Genomic DNA, 5,279 nt, shown 5'->3' with positions numbered 1-5,279 from the left:
TTAAGGCAAGGAAGATAATTAGAAAGGGGTACATTTATCACTTGGTTTGGGTTCATGACGGACAAGCAGAGTCACCGACCCTTCAGTATGTCCCTGTGGTTAATGAGTTCCCAGAGGTGTTTTCAAATGAGCTTCCAGGCATTCCGCTAAAGCGGGAGATTGATTTCAATATCGATTTATTGACAACTATTCAACCAATATCTATTCCCCCTTATCAAATGGCACCTGCAGAGTTGAAAGAACTGAAGAAGCAATTGAAGGACTTACTTGAGAAGGGTTTTATCAGACTTAGTACATCGTTGTGGGGAGTGCCGGTGTTATTTGTAAGAAAGAAGGATGGCTCCTTGCGAATGTGTATTGATTATAGACATCTGAATAAAGTGACTGTGAAGAATAAGTACCCGCTTCCGAGGATTGATGACCTATAATCAGCTACGAGGCACCAAATACTTCTTGAAAATAAACTTGAGATCAGGGTATCATCAGGTTAGGGTGAAGGAGGAAGACATTCCGAAAACGGCATTCAAAACCAAATATGGGCATTATGAGTTACGTGTTATGTCATTCAGGTTAACTAATGCTCCACCTGTGTTTATGGACTTGATGAATCAAGTATTCAGGCCCAACCTAGATCTGTTCGTGATTGTGTTTATAGATGATATTCTTTTTTATTCGTCGTCAGAGACGGAACATGCAAAACATTTACGAGCAATGCTTAGAGTCCTTCGAGACAGAGAGCTATATGCTAAATTATCCAAGTGTGAGTTTTGGTTGAACTTTGTGGCTTTTATTGGCCACATTATTTCAGATGAAGGCATTAGAGTGGATACTCAAAAGATTGAAGTTGTAAAGAATTGACCAAGGCCCACGACACCAACGAAGATGCATAGTTTCTTGGGTTTGGTTAGTTATTATAGAAGGTTCGTAGAAGGGTTTTCTTATCTTTCGGCCCCATTGACCAAGCTGACTCAGAAATCAGCCCATTTCCAGTGGACAGCTGCGTGTGAGCGGAGTTTTTAGATATTGAAGGACAAGTTAACCTCAGCACCTGTCTTGACTCTTCCAGAAGGAATAGATGCCTATGTGATATACTGTGATGCTTCGCGTATTGGTTTGGGATGTGCATTGATGCAGCACGGTAATGTTGTTGCTTATGCATCCAGGCAGTTGAAGAAGCACGAGAAGAATTATCCAACCCATGATCTTGAGTTAGTTGCGGTGATCCATGCTTTGAAATTGTGGAGAAATTATTTATACGGTGTCCATGTTGATATCTATACTGATCACAAGAGCCTTCAGTATATCTTTAAGCAGAAGGACTTGAATTTACGCCAAAGGTGATGGCTAGAGTTGTTGAAATATTATTATGTTGACATTCTGTACCATCCTGGAAAGGCTAATGTAGTAGCTGATGCTCTTAGTCGTAAATCCATGGGTAATCTAGCAGATGTTCAGCCGGAGAAAAGAGAGATGGTTCGTGAAGTTCACCGATTAGCTAGCCTTGGAGTTCGGCTGATAGACTCAGGTGATACATGAGTTACAATTCAGGATATAGCGATGTCATCCTTGGTAACTGAGATAAAGGAATGTCAGTACTAAGATCCTGTTCTAGTCCATTATCGGGATACAACTCCTCAAAAAGAAAAGACACCCTTCGTGATCACAGGAGATGGAGTGCTCAGGTATCAAGGTAGATTATGTGTTCCTAACGTTGCAGGCCTTTATCAACAAGTTATGGGGGAAGCCCATTATTCTCGCTATTCTATCCATCCGGCACAACAAAGATGTATCATGATCTCAAAGAAGTTTACTGGTGGGATGGCATGAAGAACGATATAGCAGAGTTTGTCGCTCAGTGTCCGAATTGTCAGCAAGCTAAGATAGAGCACCAGAAGCCTGGAGGTTTATTACAGGCCATAGATATTCCGACATGGAAATGGGAGGTCATTAACATGGATTTCATTACAAGGTTGCCCCGTACCCAGCGGAAGTATGATTCAATATGGGTCATAGTTGATAGGCTTACAAAGTCAGCTCATTTCCTACCTATCAGAACTACCTATTCGACAGAAGATTATGCGAAGCTCTATCTTAGAGAGATTGTACGACTTCATAGGGTTCCTATAGCCATTATTTCAGATAGAAGGGCACAGTTCACAGCTAAATTCTGGAGATCTTTTCAAGATAGATTGGGGACTCAGGTGAGTCTTAGTACCACTTTCCATCCGCAGTCAAATGGACAAGCGGAGCGTACTAGACAGACCCTTGAAGATATGCTGAGAGCTTGTGTGATTGACTTCCGAGGTAGCTGGGATGACCATTTGCCTCTTATTCAGTTTACTTATAATAACAACTACCATTCCTGTATTCAAATGGCTCCTTATGAGGTTTTGTATGGACGGAGATGTAGATCCCCTATAGGATGGTTTGATGTTGGAGAACATTAGTTAGTTGGCCCAGATTTGATAGAGCAAGCAGTTGACACAGTGAAAGTAATTCATGAACGATTGCTAGCGGCTCAAAGTCAACAGAAATCCTATGGAGATAATCGACGACGCAAGTTGGAATTTGAAGTAGGCGATTGGGTTTTTCTGAAAATTTCACCTATGAAAGGAGTGATGAGATTTGTCAAGAAAGGTAAGTTGATCCCTCGGTACATCGGACCATACAGAATTAATCGTACAGTAGATAAAATGGCATATGAGTTAGAGCTACCTTCTGCGTTGGAGTCTGTGCATCAGATTTTTCATGTATCGATACTTCATAAGTGCATTGGACATCCTTCCAGAATTGTACATGTAGATGATGTTCAAGTCATCGAGCAACTGTCCTACGAAGAAGTTCCCATTGCCATTCTAGATAGGCAAGTACGGAGACTCAGAACCAAAGATATAGCTATAGTGAAAGTCTTATCAAGAATTAAAAATAGAGAGGAAATGACATGGGAAGCAGAAGAAGACATGAAGTTCAGGTACCCACATTTATTTCCACCTCTAGAGGAGACTCAGGCAGAGACACCATTGTCCTCAGGTATGTAATGCTTTATTTGATACTTTCTTGGTCGTGTATGGCCATGGTTGTTGTTGTTATTGTTGTTGTTGTTGTAGCCCTGTGAGGCGATATATTTTGGGTTGCTATGACAGGATGGTAGTGTCATATTACAAGGGAAACTCTAGCAAATTTTTTGTAGAATCCCTCAGAGCCTAACATTCGAGGACGAATGTTCCTAAGGGGGGGGAGGGAAAATGTTACATCTCGAAGATTCGGACTGTTGCATTGTGAGTAGGCCAACGCGAGCTTTAGGTGAACATAAAGTCCTTATGAGATTAAGGAGAGTATTTTATGACTTTAAGTGCATACCATAAGATATTGAAGGCATATGAATCAGTGAAACTAAGTTTGTCGAAGGAAGTGGAATGTAAATCATGTTTGGGAAGGTTTCGCAACAAGTGAGCCATAATTTGTTTAATAATGTCTTGAGGGGGAGCTATAGGGCCCCTTAGATGGTTAATGAAGTGTTATGCAAGTTCCAATAAGGTTCCATAATGATTGGGGGCTGAACGAATCGACGATAATAAGTTTTGGAAAAATATGGATTGTACGCTCATTTGTACAGACCGTATAATTTATATGGCCCATATAAATACCTGACCCCCCTCCATAGAACAATGCCAGAAATGGGTGACCCTCTGGTGGGATTATACGATCCATTTATACGGACCGCATAATTTATACAGCCCGTATAATTGGTCGTAGATCCGGGTCGGGCCAGATTTCTTTTTTATTATGTATGACCACCCTAGTTCATTTATTTCATTTCCTAGATTTCCCAAAGTCTTGAAAGCTATAGAAACTTCCTCCAAGTATATCCTCACAAACCCAATAGAGATCATAGATCAAATAGCAAGAATCAAGAGATTCAATTGTTAGAAGAGTCACTAGGGTTTGTAGAATTCAAGAATTCCTTGGGTGTTGAAGTTAGGGTTTCAGTCAAGTTGGTAAATTGATCCAAAGCTCATTCCTATGTGATAAAAGGTTAGTTTTCATGTCTATCTTTGGATTATTGATAATATTTGGTTGTAATCAACTTGTTTGAGGGAAAGAAAGCAAGAGAGGAAGTTCAAACGTGGGTTTGATGATGTTATCAGTACTAAATTAACTTGAGTTGTAATTGTTGGAGTATTTTACGTATAATCTTGCTATGAATGGTAGTAATGATGATGAGAAAGTGTGGTACCAGTGTATATAGATTTGTGTTGAAATTGTTGTTGTGTGTCAATTATGAAAAAGAGTTTTGGGCATTAAATGAAGTCTCTTGGTTATGGAAGTGATGAAAATGTTATTGTTGATTGGGAGCTATTTTATGATATGGCGAAAGTCGATAAAACCAAGGAAATGCTGCCCAAATTTCGTTAATTTGTTATTTACGCTAGTTGGAACTTAAGTAGTGTCTTTTAGACCTAACCTTAGTGTAACTCCTCTTGAATGTAGATTTTGCGAACTTAGAAGGAGAACGTTAAGTGATTGAGGAGACGTTAAGGTATGTTAAGGCTGTCCCTTCTTTCATTTTGGCAAGATCTTATGATATAAACCAATCAGCGAGTAAACGAGCTTCCATATTACTCTACTCTTAGAAGTACTAGGAATACTTCAGTTTTGATGTTCCTATACCCCGCTATGATTGTTCCTTTTGTTCAGCGATCACTGATGATGTTAGCTCAAAAGATGTTCATCGGAGGTAGTACGACCTTATGTCACTCCGAGGGTTCTATGTATTCAGTTTGTTCATGCATTGCATTCATTTATATATATGCACATTGACCTATGACTATATATACGCGTATATTATATGTATATGGGGTATGGGGAAAGGGATAGGCATTATATACGTGTTACCACCTAATCAGCTGGTGTACAGTGATGATATATGGATCGGCGCAACCCGATTGGGGGTCAGAGGATCCATAGTACCTGCAGCCTCCCAGACTTCATATTCATTGGAAAGCGAGGGGAAGGGATCTCTTTTCTGCAACGGAAGCTGACCTTTGCTTTTCCACGCTTTTTTACATTTCAGTTCAGATATGTTGCTCGACTTGCGCCTTTGCACGCTCGACCGCTCCCCCATCCCACCTGGCCCATTCTAGCGAGGATGCACATGTTTTGTTCATATTCCTGCACAGTTAAGAGAAAAAATATCCCCGAGGCAACCACTTGTGTCTTTCTTGGATATGCTTGTCTATGGGAGCAATTTGTGCTAGCGTTTTGGCGCTTGCCTTATG

Source organism: Lycium barbarum, chromosome 5 (genome assembly GCF_019175385.1).
Source record: "Lycium barbarum isolate Lr01 chromosome 5, ASM1917538v2, whole genome shotgun sequence".
In the NCBI taxonomy this organism is placed as follows: Eukaryota; Viridiplantae; Streptophyta; class Magnoliopsida; order Solanales; family Solanaceae; genus Lycium; species Lycium barbarum.
This window is presented reverse-complemented; position numbering follows the sequence as displayed.